The 16,357-nt window shown below is 39.5% G+C and overlaps 1 protein-coding gene across 3 annotated transcripts in view; it reads left to right on the top strand.

Annotated features, from left to right (window-relative positions):
• The window catches only part of SPP1 (secreted phosphoprotein 1), an 899,378-nt gene that overhangs the window by 771,889 nt on the left and 111,132 nt on the right, over nucleotides 1–16,357 (top strand). The gene's annotated exons all lie outside the window — the stretch shown is intronic.

Here is a 16,357-nt window from a genome sequence, read left to right as displayed (position 1 = left end):
TTGCTGCTGTTATTGGTAGCTGAATTGAATTTGTAATTGATATACCTCTCCATTTTTTACATTCCTCCAAATGAGGAAAGTCAAAAGAAGAAAAGAAAGAGGCAGAGAATAGAGAAAGAAAAGTGCACACATTTTCTCTTTAACATGTAAGCTTCCAAACAACAGAAATCTTGACTGAGACATTCTGTACAGCACCTAAATTATTAAGTTGAATAATGTATGTAGCAAAAGTCAAGTCAATGTCAATATATTATGGCACCTTCAAAAAATCTAAACTCCCACATTGGGTAGATAGAGGGTGCTTCATTTACTAAATGAAAGTAGCCATATAAGCTATTGAATAAATCAGACTCTCAATATACACAAATAATAATGGCTAACACGATTTGCATAGATACCATGAGCCATGCTCTGTGAAGTCCTTTCATCCATACAAATACTCTATAATATGGTTACCATTATTACCCCCATTCTATAAATGAAGAAAAAGACACAGATCTGTAAGTATTTGCTAGGATTTATACCCAAGGAGTCTGGTTTCAGAGTGTTTACTCTTAAACAATCACTAACATGACATTTATTGCAAAGATAAATGTACATAATATACACATACATATATGACTGTATGTATATATAGACATGTATGTATACACACGTGTACATAGATTGTGTGTATATTCATCCACGTAATAGGAATATGTGTGAGTATATGTGTGTTTTCGTGAGTGCACACACACACACACACACACACAGAGAAACTTGAAAGAATGCAAAGTAGAACCTAAAAACAAGGAATATCTCCCCCCCGGCCCCTCATTTGTTCCCTATCTTCTGGAAACAACAGATCAGAATCAAGGGAAAGACTTAACATATCACCCAATGTTACCATCAGAATTCCGGAGTAAACTATTCCTAGTAATTTGCTTTTTAAAAAGTAAAAGACAATTTGCGGGAAAAAAAAAAAAAAACTGGAGGCAATTAATGAAGTAAAAAAAAAAAAAAAAACTCTATCAGAATTTAAATTGCAGATTAATAAATTGAAATCAACCTGCTACTTATATTTCAGGTTTATATCAGAGTTTTACATGTAAATGGTCTGATCACATGAAAACACTTGGCATGGTAAAAGAAAAATATGAACTGATGGAGAAATATTAATGCTTTCTTTGGGTAAATACAGATGGACCCTTCCAAAAGTCACCTGTCATAGTCTGCTATCTAGTGGAGAAACTGCATATTTCAATTCTCTGGTCCGATTTTGTTTCCTCTCTCCAAGCTTCAGTTTTCATGGATATTTCTTCAAAACACTGACAATGTTCATATTTTTTTTTCACCCAGTTAACAGAAACTAGAAGTGTGTTGGAATCCACGATGCATTGCTATTTGATGCAGACGTGGAGGAATTAGTCCAAACACAAAAGGCCAGAGATCCACAAGGACAGTCAGTAGTCAAGAGTGAGGCCCATGTCTTATCCAAAGCCATGTTTTAGCCATCAAGCTGCACTAACCTCAGTTAAAAAAAAAAAAGATATCTGTTTCTGAAATTGGGCAAAAAATTTCAGCCTCACGTAGCTGCCTTATAAGGGACGATGGAAATTGACCTAGCCTGCCACCTTGTGATCAAAAAGAAAAGGTCGCTGTACCAGTCCTGCGAGCAGGGTCCAGTTCCGTCATTTATGTGCAGCCCTGGTACTCCATCCAACCTCACCTTCCTGGCCTTCTCTGCTTGTAAATATTTACTTTGATTTTATAATACTAATTAATCTGCTCTTGGCAAGTCTACCAGTAAGGGCAACATATCTGACCTTGTCTGAAATAACATTTAGCTCAGTTGAAAAATATTTATTGAACAACCATCTTTTACAAAATTATTTGGAGATCAAAAGAAGAGATGCTCTTGGTCTTTATCAAAACTCTAAGTAAGTAGGGAGAAAGTCATATGAAAGATACAAGGCAGAATGTGTTAAATAATAGAAATATAAGTAAAGTGAGACAGGAGTTCTGAGAAGAAGATGAAAGTCTAGCTGAAGGGAAGAGCCAGGAGATAGTAAAATCTATTTTACTTAACGTATTACACATAGAGAGGCTGCAGACAATAAGTCTCACTGGTAAATAAGAGCTTCACAGTGGCGTCCTTAAGTGATCCCATGTGTAGTTTAGAGCTTAAGAGAGGTCTCCCCAACCAGTGGATGGGGAAGGAGTGGTGAGTGAGGTAGGGGTCAGGGGAGGTGGAAGGAAGAAGACCAGCCAGGAGGAAGTCACTCAACAGGCTTTCGCTGTGGTCTAGAATAAACATCATGTTGTCTCCTCACTCTGTCTTTAGGGCCTGCCTGTAACTAAGTAGGAGCTCAAGACAGCATAATTTTCAAAGACATTATGATGCTTTTACAGAAGTCCACCTTTCAAAAACAACTTCGATATGAGAAGGTAAACTCTGCTAGTCAAGAGAATGATACTTACAGTCATATGTGTTAAAATATGGTATTAGACGTCCCAAAGGAAAAGGAGAAGAAACAGATGAGTCTGGATGAATGTCAGGAAGAGGGGAATTGGGGGGCTGAAAGAGAAGGGGGTAGATAAATGGTTAGAAAAAACTTAATGAGGAAGCCTGGAAAGAAAAGAGAACAAAACTCCAATACAATCCTAAGTCCAGAAATCCAAATGAGAATAACGTCAAAAACAATGAGTGGACCCACACAAAAGCTGCAAGAAAATCTACCTGAAGCTGGGGTTTACACTTTCGAGAATAAGAACAAGAGGAGCTGTTTCATTAAATGAATAATACTTTATCAATTTGTGGGCATATGGTTTAGTGTAACTAACCATAGACATTCCCTGTTTAGAAGTGACTTGCTGGATTTGAATTTTAAGTAGATTTTTACAATTGTTAGGTTAACAGAATAATAATAGAAGTCAAACAATCTTAAATAATTTTTACTTAAAACAGCATTAGGAAGATAGAAGTATTAGGTTAGTGCGAAAGTAATTGCCTTTACTTTTAATGGCAAAAACAGTAATTACTTTTGCTCCAACATAATATCATGTGAAGAAAGAAAGTTGTCTATTTAGCAAAGAGGTAATTCTGAGCAGGCCGGCGCTGGGGCAGATCTTAGACACATTGCATAAATAAGTGAATGGAGTAATATTTGTGATATAAGTCCGTGAATGGGATCCAGGGATTTCCATTTTTAACAGGTCCCTCAAATGATTTAAGGCAAGCCAAAGTTTGAAATCACTAATATGGATGTCTTTCCCAGTGACCTTCAAATCAGGCACCTGGGCCTCCCACAAATCTATGGCTAATCCAGACCTTCCCCTGTATTGACCTGCCATTGCAGGAATATTTCAGTTTATGATGAAAAATAGCTTGTCCTTGTGGATTATCTTATATCAACAAATAATAAAAATATCATTTAAAGTGAGTGTACAAGGCTGGGAGTGGTGGCACAAGCCTGTAATCCCAGCACTTTAGGAGGCCGAGGTGGGGCAGATCACCTGAGGTCAGAATTTCGAGACCAGCCTGGGCAACATGGTGAAACCCCATCCCTATGAAAAACACAAAAATTAGTCGGGCCTAGTGACACAGGCCTATAATGCCAGCTACTTAGGAGGCTGAGGCACAAGAATTGCTTGAACCTGGGAGGTGGAGGCTGCAGTGAGCTCAGATCGCGCCACTGCACTCCAGCCTGAGTGACAGAGTGAGACTTTGTCTCAAATAAATATTAATTAATTAATTAACTAATTAAGTGAATGTACAAGATAGCATTTATAAACAGACCTTTAGACAGGCTCTTGCAAAACAGAAACTATTCATGGTGCATATACGTGACTTCCCCACTCGCTACTCTGTGGAAAATAATCTGGTGATTGTGGAGCCGTAGTGTGCCATCGGTCATGTACAAACCGGTCATCCTGACAGGATATGATCACAACCGTTCAAAGTTTACGTGTCTCTGTAAAAGACAGAACAGAAAGTGTGACAAGGAAACAAAATAGGAACAGAAGGAGCAAAAGTTGAAAGTACAAGAGCACAAAAGTCACAATATGCTGATTTGAGACTGAGCTTACTGCTTCATGTTGTGCAAAAGTGTGAGTTCTGGAAGAGCATTCCCTATTAATAGAATCTTTAGTTAGTAGAATTTTACAGCAATGATCCATAAATCTGTAGTGTTCTTCTACAAAATCTGCCTCTGTCCTGGTTCAGTGTTGGTGCTCTGCCTTCCACAGAGATCCAGGTTGATGAAAGGCCCTTCCAGGGAAGAGCCCCTCAGTTGCACCATCATGTTATTCATCAGGACCAGATGAATAAAGAAGGGACGTACAAGCGTGAAAGCCCCCCAACATCTGAACCTACTGGTAGCCAACAGAAACAAGTTTCCAACCCCATCTTTTGGCTTCCACATTACAGCTTACTCTGGTCTGTTCATCTAACACTTACTAAAAGCATGTGACAGTAAGCTTTGAATCAATTCACATATATTTCTCTCTCAAAATAATGTTTATAGTTTTCTGATTATGAGAGAAATGAAAAACCCATTATATAAAATTACCAAAAAAAAAAGCAAGAAAAAAATTACACTTTCATCACATTTTTTCCTGCCAGTTCTTTTTCTAACTATATACTGACATATATTCTAAGAAAACATATTCTTAGTGTCCTTTTCTACTATCTTAATTTGTTCTTTTATCACATTACCACATATTTTTAAATTTTATTATATACATTTACCACAATTTGTTCAGTCTACTATTGAAGGATACTTAGCATTTTCCCAGTTTTTCTCTATTATAAACTCGTGTTTTTCAACTTTACTGAGGTATGATTGACAAATAAAAATTGTATATGATGCTTAACCATTCTTTTTAAATGGCTGCATAAAATTTACTGCTTGGATTTACTGTCCTTTTTTTAGCCACATCCCTATTGATAGGCATTTAAATGATTTTTAGCTAATCATTATTCAAACAGTGTTACAATAAACAGCACTGGTCATATATCTTTGTGTATAACGGTAGGGTAAAGTTTTAGCATTACCAAGTCTATTTTAAATATGAGATACAAAGATGCAACACCAACTGTCATATACCTGAAACCAGGTTCTTAGAGCAAGTAGGTGAATATTGCACTTTACATAAATATGCCTCTGTGACACTTCCACCTGCAAACAATATGCCCCAGGGCAGTTAATTCCAAACACTGGTGACAGACTAGGTCCCGTGGAGTCATCTGAAGATCTTTATCATAAAGCACAACCCCTGAAGCTCCTTCTCCAAAGATTCAGATTCTTTGGTGGGTCCTAGTATTCTACATTTTAGGAAACTTCCAGATGACACTAATACACAGCCAGGTTTGAGCAATACTGCCCTAAGAACCCTTGTTAAGGAGCTTTTAAAATGCAAAACCAGAAAACAGTCACTAGGTGGCAACCTCGCTCACTTTTTGAAAAGCATTTTGAAACAAAGAGTTTTTAACTTTCATTCACAATTAAATTTGGAAATGTCTCCCTAAAGGAAGTTTTTTTTAAAAAAAAACGTGCAATCAGGTGCCTCTCTTTTATAATGCCCATATCCTATTAATTTTAAACTCCATAATTAAAAAGAAGGGCTCTTTTGTTTGAATAATAACAGCCCCTTCTGGAAACTTAATCTAGTTTTTGTTTGCACACATCTCTCCTACAAAACTCTGAATTTCCTGTTTCCTTAGATAATAAAGTGGAACTTGTCTTAACTAAAAAGTCTCTTTTCTTTCTTACTAATGTCCGAATCTCATTAAAGCCAAGATCAGCTGTGTTTAGTTTTGTGAGGCTAAACCCCCTGATATTAACACGTTGCCATTCTTTTTCTAACCAGCTCTATATGGGTGCAGAGATTCTTGGAAGAAATCTTAGAGATCATCTGGTCCAGTGCTCACCTAAAGCAGGTTCATTGTGTTTCATCCCTAATAGCTGGTCGTTTTGCCACTGTTTACATACTTACACTAACAGGGAGTTCATTACCTTACCTTACACTTTTGGTGCTAGGCAGAATGATTCATTCATTTTCCACATGGCATGTTTCCTGTTTTCTACACTTCTGCTCATCAAGCTAAACATTTTTCAATGACCTTTCGTGTGCTCTTTCACCACACTTACCTCCAGTTGGTTGGGCACAATATTCCACATATTGTTTGAACGTCTCAGCAGACCATGTAATAGTCCACCCTTTATTCTGGCCACTCAATCCTGTTAACATAGTCTAGGATTGTGTTCGACTCCTTAAGATCTACAAAATGCCTATGATCGCACTTGGCCCAAAATACAGGCTGAGTTCATATCAGTTTCCCTTTCTCTTTATTTCTAATTATATGAGTACTAACTTCCTTCCGGTTTTTGTTTGCTCATGCGCTTACTCCATAAAAAACAATATTAGGCCAGCTCTTCTCTTTGTACCATATTATAGCATTTATTTTCTGATCCAGCATACATCATGCTCTACTTCATAATGCTATTTTATTGAAGTTTCTTCAATCTCGATTTTGTGATCCTAAATATTAACTATCACTCCCAGTTTTTGAGATGCAAATACTTCCTGGGTGTTCATTCAGCAGTTTGAAGAAATTCTGAACAGGGCAGAGGGCAGGCTAGGACAGTGCCTGCAGCATATTGATGTTGGCCCCCTTGTAGCCTGACGCTGATCTATTAATCAATACTTTTTGGGTGCAGCTGTTCAGTTAATAATGACTATGGCTCTATTATTAACTAGCCTAGATATGCTCACAAAAGAATTTTGTCAAATGCTTTGCTAATATCAATATGCTGAGCTCTACAGCATTTTCTAAATCTACAAGACCAGCAAGAAGATCAAAAATGCAATCAGGCCAGGCACGGTGACACACACTATAATCCCAGCACTTTGGGAGGCCGAGTTGGGCAGTTCATTTGAGTCCAGAAGTTTGAGACCATCCTGGGCAACACGGTAAAACCCATTGTCTACAAAAAGAATACAAAAATTAGCTGGGTGTGGTGGCATGCTCCTGTGGTCCCAGCTACTCAGGAGGCTGAGGCAGGAGAATCACTTGAAACCATGAGGCAGAGGTTGCAGTGAGCCGAGATCATGCCACTGCTCTCCAACCTGGATGACAGAGCAAGGCTCTGTCTCAAGAAAAAGAAAAAGAAAAAATGAAATTAGAATACTGACAATACAGAAAACTGTGATAATGTAGACTTTAAAAAAAAAAAAAAACTAAAAGTGACTTTCACTCTTGGAAAGGTGAAATAGATTACAACCAAATTACAACTACAATCCCTGGACATATGTAAAACAGACCCGAGAAAACTCTGAAAGGTGGAGAGAATTCAAAAGATGGGCCAGGGACCTTAAGACTCAAGGAATGACAAGGCATTACGTTTCCCGGGCTTTTTTTGGTCTCATATATCCCAGACTTGGAGCTCAAGATGCTGGCAACCCGGAAACACCAAGTACAGACAAAAAAAGCCTACACACTCTAGCCAAAGGAACAGGAAAGGGGCAGCCCAGCAACGCTGAACACTTTTAGACAATAACCACTCTACTCCAGCCAAACACCACAGAGAAAACTGTGGCCCCAACCCCACCCACACAAGCCAAGGCTGAGTGGGGAGCCCAGACTTTCAACCTGGAGACGCCGCCATGAGGTGCCTCAGCCCCGTCACCACCACCACCACCACCTCCGGAGTGGTATCACAGAAGGCTGAGGAGAGAGCTGGTACTCTCGTTCCAGCCAGTCTATTACAAGCAGTTCCTGTGGTATCGATGGAGACCATGAGGACAGCCTGGACTCCACTCCTACCAGGCACCTTCCTGCTGAGGTGCGGGCACAGGAGGTCTAGTGGAAAGTCAAGATTTTTACCAGTGCTCAGTGGTAACAATGCCACCTACCTACGGTGCCAGTGGAGACCATGTGGGGAGCCAGAACTTCCACCCTTTCCTGTAGTAATGAGGAGCCCCCAACACACACGCACGCACACATACAGGGATGTCAAGGGAGGCCAAGTGGGAAAGCTGGGCTTCTATCTCCACCCTTCTAAAGTGGTGTCATAGGAAGCAAAAATAGAAGTTAAATAATACCCAGAGTCTTATAATGTGAAAGTACCCAGGATCCAAATGAAAATCACTCATCATTCAAAGAAACAGGAAGATCTCAAACTGAATGAACAAAGGCAATCAATAGATGCCAACACTGAGTCAGCAGAGATGTTAGAATTTCCTAACAAATTATTGTGAAGCTGCCATCACAGAAATGCTTCAATGCAAAATTTATAAATGCACTTCCAACAAATGAAAAAGTAGAAAGTTTCAGCAAAGAAAGAGAGGATCTAAAGAAGAACCAGATGGAATGTTAGACATGAAAAAGACAATAATGGAAATTTTGAAAAACTCAGTGGATGGGCTTATTAAAAGAATGGAGGGAACAGAGGAAAAAATCAGTGAACCAGAAGATAGAACAATTTTTCAACCTGAACACAGAGAAAAAATAGCCTGTAAAAACAAACAATAAAACAAAAACACAAAAGCAGAGTCTCAGGGACCTATGGATCTAACACTTGCGTCATTGGAGTTCTAGAAGGAGAGGAAAAAAAGGGCAGGGCTGAAAAAGCACTCGGAGAAATAATGGCTGAAAGCTTTCCAAATTGGCAAAAGACAAAAACCTACAGATTTAAACAGGTGGGTGAACTGCAGACAGGCTAAACCTACAGAAACCCACAGCAAGCTAGAAAGATCATGCAGGTTTCTCCTTTCTGAATGAATAGAGTGAGAGAATCTGATGCATCCATTAGCCGAATTCCTCTAGAGTAAGGTCATCTGATCTCTCAAATAATGAAGGATTCTATTTCCTGACCCAATCAGAAGGTCCGCTGAACCTGTCATCAGAATGTTATTACATTTGCCTAAGAGTGAACCTTTCATACAGGGTGCTAGTTGGAAAGCCTGAGGTCAGAGTGGAGACTTTATTGTGCCTGAAGGAACAGGCTCTTGGCTGTTTTTGTCTGTTTGCTAATAAATGCTTGACCATGTGGTAGCATTCTGCTTTCACTGTTTTCACTGTTAGATACCACCATGGGAGCAAAGTCATGGGAAAATAATTCCACAGTTCCTGGCCACTCCTAACTATTGGACGTGCCAGTGCTTATCAGAACAACCTGATAATTGTGAATAGTTTAATTGACTTAGGTCATTCACAACAATGTAGTACCAAGAATCTATGTTAAAACAAGCATGCTAAAGAATTAAAACACATTTTATAGGTTACATATTTGGAATACACTAAGCCAGACTTCTTTATTTATGATAAGTTATTACTTTTAGGAAAGGTCGAATCATGTGATTTAGATGGGGAGAAATAATACATCAAATCCTACTGGTGTAGGACTTTATACTTAAATATTTGGGTAGAAATTAGGGTAGTGGACACTTGTGTAGAGGCTCCTCTAAGGACTTACAATAAATACAATAAATGGGAGAAACTAAAAGGAAAATTGGAAAACATGAAAACCAAGTATGAACTATCTGGGAAATACATTCATAAATATCATTAAACCACCCTAAAACTTAGGGGCTTGAAACAAAAAACATTTTATTTAGCTTGTAGGTCTTTGGCTTGGCTAGGAGGTTCTTCCAGACTGGACTGTTAGCTGATCTCACCTGGGCTCTCTCATGTATCTGGGCTCAGTTGGCTGGTCACGTATAGCCTCCCTCCCTCATTCACATGCTTGGTGTTCAGCAGGCTGTCGCCTCAGTTCTCCTGCTCATGGCCTTCATCCTCCAGCAGGCTAGCTCAGGCTCAGTCTCATGACAGTCTCATATATAAGCACTTTCCAATGCCTTGCTTGGCTCATGGTTGCTAATGACTGGCAACAACAAATCACAAAGATAAGCCCTGAGATATACAACTGCTTAAGCAACAACGACCTAACCAACTAAGGCTGTGGGGAGAGGAGGGGAAACATTGCAGTCGTTTTTTTCTCGCCCTTAAAAGAGTGTGCCAGCCACGCAAATTATACCAATTTATGTCTATCTTTGTCTACACTCCTACTGAATAATTTTCTTGCAATGGATAAATGAGCCTTCCATTAAACTTTAGTCTGATCCTGCATATAAATATAATTTGCTTTATGATTCAGATTTGAATGAGTTCAAAAAAAGTATAACAGTATGAGTTTCATTCATTTACTCAACAAATGTTTATTGAGAGTCAACACAGTACTAGGCATTGAGGACAGTGCAATGAACAAAATAAACTAAAATTCCTACCTTTAAGAGTTTACATTTATGGTGAATACCAGCAATAAACAAGTTATATTTAAAAAAATACTATACGATATAGCCACAGAAGCTAAGGAAAATACTAAGTTGGAGAAAAAGTCTAAGAGCTTGTGAACAGGGCTAATATTTTGTGTAGAGTGGCAAGAAAAACTCAAAATGAACACATGACTTATGAATACAACCTCAAAGAGAGTAGGGAAAACAGCCAAGATGATATCAGATGAAAAAATGTTCCAAGCAGAGGGAACAGCACATGCAAAGGCCCTGAGGCAGGCATGTGCCTAGCATGTTGAGGAACACTAAGTATGACTTGAGTGGCCGCTACAAAGAGGGTAGTCAGGGTAGTAAGAGATGGGGTTAGAGATACAATGGAGGTGGGGTCAGGGAGAGTGTCAAAATATAAGATTTAATAGGTCATAGAAAATAGTTTGGCTTTTATGATGAGTGGAATGGGAAGCCATCAGATTGTTTCGAACAAGGCAGTGCCATCATCTGACCTCCATTTTAACAGGATCCCCCAGCTGCTGGGTGAAGACTGGGGCAGAGGCAGAAGCCACAAGGCAGGTTAGGAAGCTATGGTGACAATCTAGGAAAGAGGAGAGGGTAGCTGGGAGTAACAGTAGGTTTGGAGGGAAGTATTTGGATTCAGGATGTGTTTTGAAGGTAAAGTGAATAGAATTTGCTGGTGGATTGGCTCTGGGGTGTGAGAGCTAGGAAGCACTCAACAATGACTCCCAAGTTTTCAGCCTGAACAGCTTTTGAGGTTGGGAATCCTGTGAGAGGAGCAGGATTGCAATTAATGAATATTAGAAGACTAAATTAAACTTGAAGTTCTTGATGCAAGAGAGGTTGATTCCCCCATCTGTCCTCTCGTCCACTGCAATGCACACCCAATCAACTCCCAATGCCAGAACTTCACATCCTTGCCGGAAGACTTTTTTGACAGTGGAGGCTACTTTACCACCAACATCCCTGGAAGTGCTGGGGAATTAATGCCCTCCAGGAGCAGCCATCAGCCAGTAACTGGCAGGATTTGGTGTATAAATACCCCAAGTTCCCTCACCTTTTGGCTAGGAGAACTAGGAGGCTGTGTTTTATACTAGCCCACAGAATTCTGGAAAGTAGGAATATACTCAAATTGCCCACAGTGGTAGCTGGCTTGATAATAAGTTCTTTGTTGGATTTCTTTGTCTCACTTCCCCATTTCCTTACCTTCATATCTCTCTCCATCAAAATAAAACAAACAACAACAACAGGAGCTAGTACTCGAATCCTTTCTTAGAGTCTGTTTCTTGAACAACTGAAACTACGATAATACCTATTAGACATCCAAAAGGCAATGCTATGGAAGAAGATGGACACTTAATCTTTGTGATTTAGGCAACAATCAGGCTAGAGATCTGAATTTCAGAGTCAGCATCATATGGATAGGTTAAGAGTCATAGGAATAGCTGAAATTATCAAAGGAGTGAGTGAAGACCGAAAAGTTCAAACCCTTGATCACATTGAAGCTTGGAGGTCAGAGAACTGAGGAGGAACCAGCAAAAAAAAAAAAAAAAAAAATAGTCAAAGAGGAGCAGCCAGAGAAGTCAGAGGAAACTCAAGGAAATGAAAACACTATTTCTAGTAATTAAATGTATTAATACTGGGTCTCACTGCAGATTGAAAGAACCAGGATCTCTGCTCTTCCAGGTTCACACTAGAAGTCTACATATTTTAAAAGGCTTTTCAAATATTCCTTAAGCACAATAAGGTTTAACAAGCATTGACCCTTAGAAACTCCTGTCTTCCCCTTTTCTGGGGGAGACTGGTGGTGTAGGTAGCGTAGCACAAATGGGCTTTTATTCTGTCCTAGTAAGTTCATGACAGAAAAAATTGCTCAACGACAATTGACTTCCAGTAGCTCATCCTGCCATCTAAGCAAATTGTGCCCTCATAATTAGAGGTAATTTTATACATATATATACAATGTGGTATGTGTGTCTGTGTGTGTGTGTGTGTGTGTGTTTGTATTTTTAATTAGCTGGATACAGATCTTTTTTTCTGGAGCTAAGGTTAACCTGAAGTGATAATGTTAGTTGCTAGAGGTTTCACGCTCTTGAACTGCATCATTAACCCAAAGCAGGTCTGTAGGAACTTCCATTCTTTTTAAGATGTAAAATCAGATCAGATAGCAAGACTTCAGCTTTACTTCAATTCTACATATATTTCTTTTACAGTAATGACTATATACTACTGAGGCTAATTTTGTTGTTGTTGTTGTTGTTTTTGACATGGAGGCTAGCTGTGTTGCCCAGGCTGGAGTTCAGCAGCGTAATCTGAGCTCACTGCAACCTCCGCCTCCCAGTTTCAACTGATTCTCCTGTCAGCCTTCCAAATAGCTGGGATTACAGGTGCCCACCACCGCTCCTGGCTAATTTTTATATTTTTAGTAGAGATGGGGTTTCACCATGTTGGCCAAGCTGGTTTCAAACTCCTGACCTCAAGTGATCTGCCCACCTCTGCCTCCCAAAGTGCTGGGATTACAGGCGTGAGTCACTGCACGTGGCCTGATTTTTAAATTACCAATACTTATGTATCCAAATGAAATCTCTTTGAAATCGTCATCTTGGGAAGTTATATGCTACATTTCTGAAATATTTTAGAAACGCCTTCAGAGTCCACAGCAACTGTATTTGACTGTCACATCTTTGTTCTCTTAGGTGGTCTTGATTTTAGAATTTCCAGTGCCATTAGTGCTAATAGTTAACACTATTTCATAAGTCTCATAAACTGACACCTACAGAGTAGTCCCAAGAATATTTACAGAAAAACATTATAATACAAGCTTAACAGATTAACGTGACCACTTCATAGGCAAAAATAATAAAAACGTGTTGTGATAGTTAATTTTATGTGTCGACTTAACAGGGCTAAGGGATGCCCAGATAGCTTGTAAGCATTATTTTGAGTATGTCTTTAAGGGTATTTCTGAAAGAGATCAGCGTTGAATCAATCAGTACAGAATATCACCCTCATCAACGCAGGTGGGCACCAACCGATTCATTGAGGGCCTCAATAGAACAAGAAGGTAGAGGAGCGTTAATTTTCTCTGTCTGCTTGATCTGGGCCATCCATCTTCCCCTGCCTTGGGACATGGGTGGTCCTGGTTTTTGGACCTTTGGACTCCAGAACTGATACCAGTAGCCCCCCAGGTTCTCAAGCCTTGAGTCTTGGACTGAATGTCACCACCAGCTTTCCTGGTTCTTCAGCTGGCTTCGGTATATAGTGGGGCTTCTTGACCTCCATCATCACATGAGCCAATTCCCATAACAAGTCTCTTCTTGTTTATCTGTATATATTGTATTGGTTCTGTGTCTCTGGAGAACCCTGACTAATACAAGTATGCTGTTATTAGTTGTTAGTAGAATAAAAAACAGTGGAGATCCACAGAGAGATCGGACATAATTCATGAAGCCCATGTACCAATGAAAATGCATAATTCATGAAGCCCAGTACCAATGAAAATGCAGCATCTCTTGTTCAAAAAGCAGGGGGAAGTGCTATTAAGTACTAAACCACAAAGCCCCTTGCTTGCTTCCCATATTTCATCAGCTCAAGCCCATGCTCCAGCGTTCCATCAGACTTCAGTTATAAACTGTAAGTTTAAAGATAATCAGTAAGAATCTCAAGATGGTAAGAGGAGAGAAAGAAACCCAGTGTGGGTCCCTTCTGTGTGGGGGGTTCTATGTGACAGCCAGCCATACAGAGATGACTTCTATTCAGAAAACACCAACTTCCACTGATGTATGGGAAAGTTACAGACTCTGTCTTTACTCCTCCTTTTCGCAATAACATATCTTATGTTTTCAGTATTTCCTTCCGTTTAGGTAAAAGAGAAAATTCAGGAGGCCAGGAAGAGTGTATGCATTAGGGCAGCACAAGCAGTCCCTCTGCAGTGGGGTCAGAGGGAGAGAAGTGCCTGGGGATAACCCCTTGCTGGCTGGCTCACTGAGCAGGCCAGGAAGTCCAGGAGCTGGTAGCTTATTTTACCTCAAGTTCAAGCAAACATTTCCCCTGCAGATGGGTTTCAGCAAACACCATAAACGCCACTTTATACAAAACTTCATGGAAACACAGTGGGACAAAACGAGCCTCGTCCCCACCCACTCTGCCCCACCTCACTTCCTTTGCTTCCTGTGGCTACCATGTCTAATTCAAGGGACAGTCACAAAAATACTGGCTATTAAACACCTTGAGGTTCATTGATATTCTCAGTGTGTTGTAGGTGTCTGCTAAAATACATCGGTGATTTAAAGGAGTCTACCAGCTCTGAAACCAAGTTTCTTAATTCCCTGAAGCAGTTCCATCGGGGTGTTGTATTACCTTTTCCGTGGTAATTTTCTCCCTGGCAGGAAACCACTTAGTTCTTTTGTATCTCAGTAAGTCTGGGACTATGATAATCATGTTGCGGGACTTTTCCTTAATTCAGCTAAAGACACGGTCCTTGTCACAAGGCCACAGAAGTAGCCACACTTCTTTGCACACTTGAATTTGAAGGGTGAGAATAATGGGATTTATTGGGCAAAAAGGAGAAAAAAAAACAGAGTGAGAGTCCTCCTAGTATAGGCTTCCCACCTCACAGATTGAATCTCAAATTCCACCCAGGAAGAGGAGGGGCCAGGCTCCTCCCCACTGCAAATGACACAGACTTCCGCGGTTCCGCCCCAGTGCACACTCCCCCCAGCGGGAAGTCTGGTTGGAGATTCTCTGGGGACCCCTTCCCAGCTGGCTGTCTCAATTATATGCTGAATAAAGCTCAACTATGTATCATAATATGAGAAAACAATGTGTAGAGACGATCTGTAAATTTTACCTATTCCTCCCATCCCCCTAAAAACTTGCAGTCAATGTTAAATGTAACTACTTTCCTAACTACCTCCTATATATGCCAATAATGAGAGGTTTTGAGCAAAGTTACTTTATTTCTAATCATTAATTTCCAGTTACAGCATATCACAGATTTTCTTAAATCACTTTGAGGTACTTCTGGAAGTTCTCGAAAGAACTTCAAAATAAAATAAACTTTATTTTTTTAATTGATATTAACTACTCAACAGTATTCGGAGAAAGTGGGGATATTATGAAATCAAGTTTTAAGATACCAAGTATCCTTTTTACTTCCATAAAATTCTTACGTCACTACTCCAGTCATGTTGATACCATCTGAATTCAGGTTGTACCAACCATATTTTGCTTTAGTCACTGCTGTTTCCCTCCCAATAAATATCATTCTCTATTGATTAAACCTAAGTATATCAAATGAAATTGATATAATACGATGAAGTTTCAGAATGACCCTGAGGAAGAAACCCTTAGACAAATGAGTTGAACTTTCCAAGAAGTTCCTCAGACAGGGGAGAAAAAAGACAGCAAACTGGTAAAGGAAGAAATTAGAACCATAAGGACAAAATTTTCCCCAAAGTGAGCTTGAGGTAAAAGGTTTTCCAGTCACAATGAAAACAGAATTTGCCAACAAGGTCATGATCACATCAGACAACTTACAATGGGGAAAAGGAAATTTACAGAAAGCTTTGTTTATTTTTAACAACAAAATTTGGACTATTTCCAAAGTACCTCTGGGAAGTGCCTGTCTGCCCTTGACCATGATGTTGCTCCTTTTTCTCTTCTCTCTCCCTCAAACCTTCCCAGCACTCAGATGCCAACTTAAGGGTAGCAGGGAAGCACTCAATTGCATTTGAAAGTTCTAACCATGTTTTCTTCCTTTGACTTACATAATTGATTCAGGTGATTTGGGCATTTATCATTGGTAAGGCATTACTTATTAAATTAATGAGAAAACTTGTGCTCCTAATTTAATGCAAAAGTTCTATGCCTTTCTGACCTATGTGGTCTGCATTATTTTTGAAAAGTATAACTTAGTTATTTGTATTGTAATCCATTTAACAAACAACCTCACTGTAGTTGGCACAGTGTAATAAACTTTCTCCGGCAGCCACAAGACTTCATGCACAATAAAATGAGTGATTTTTGAGTACATCCTTAACAGTGGGAAATGGACTATATTGTTGTTCAT

Source organism: Macaca thibetana, chromosome 5, assembly GCF_024542745.1.
Source record: "Macaca thibetana thibetana isolate TM-01 chromosome 5, ASM2454274v1, whole genome shotgun sequence".
In the NCBI taxonomy this organism is placed as follows: Eukaryota; Metazoa; Chordata; class Mammalia; order Primates; family Cercopithecidae; genus Macaca; species Macaca thibetana.
The sequence above is the reverse complement of the archived record's forward strand: the minus strand, read 5'-3'. Positions and strand labels throughout refer to the sequence as shown.